The following is a 208-nucleotide window of genomic DNA, read 5'->3' on the forward strand; positions in this document are numbered from 1 at the left end:
TCAACTTTATCTTGTTTAATCTTAATCTTCACTTTGTTACTTTTATCAGGAAGTATCTGAAAACACTTTCTAACAAAACCTACAAACCTTGCTGTTAACACATCTGTCATTTGACTTTAGAGAAATTATGTGAAATAAAACTGAGCTGTAATTAGTTTGAACCAGTTATCAGATAAAATCAGATGTGTTTGTGTTTCAGAGCCAGTTG

This window comes from Austrofundulus limnaeus, unplaced genomic scaffold (genome assembly GCF_001266775.1).
Source record: "Austrofundulus limnaeus strain Quisiro unplaced genomic scaffold, Austrofundulus_limnaeus-1.0 Scaffold8798, whole genome shotgun sequence".
NCBI lineage: Eukaryota > Metazoa > Chordata > Actinopteri > Cyprinodontiformes > Rivulidae > Austrofundulus > Austrofundulus limnaeus.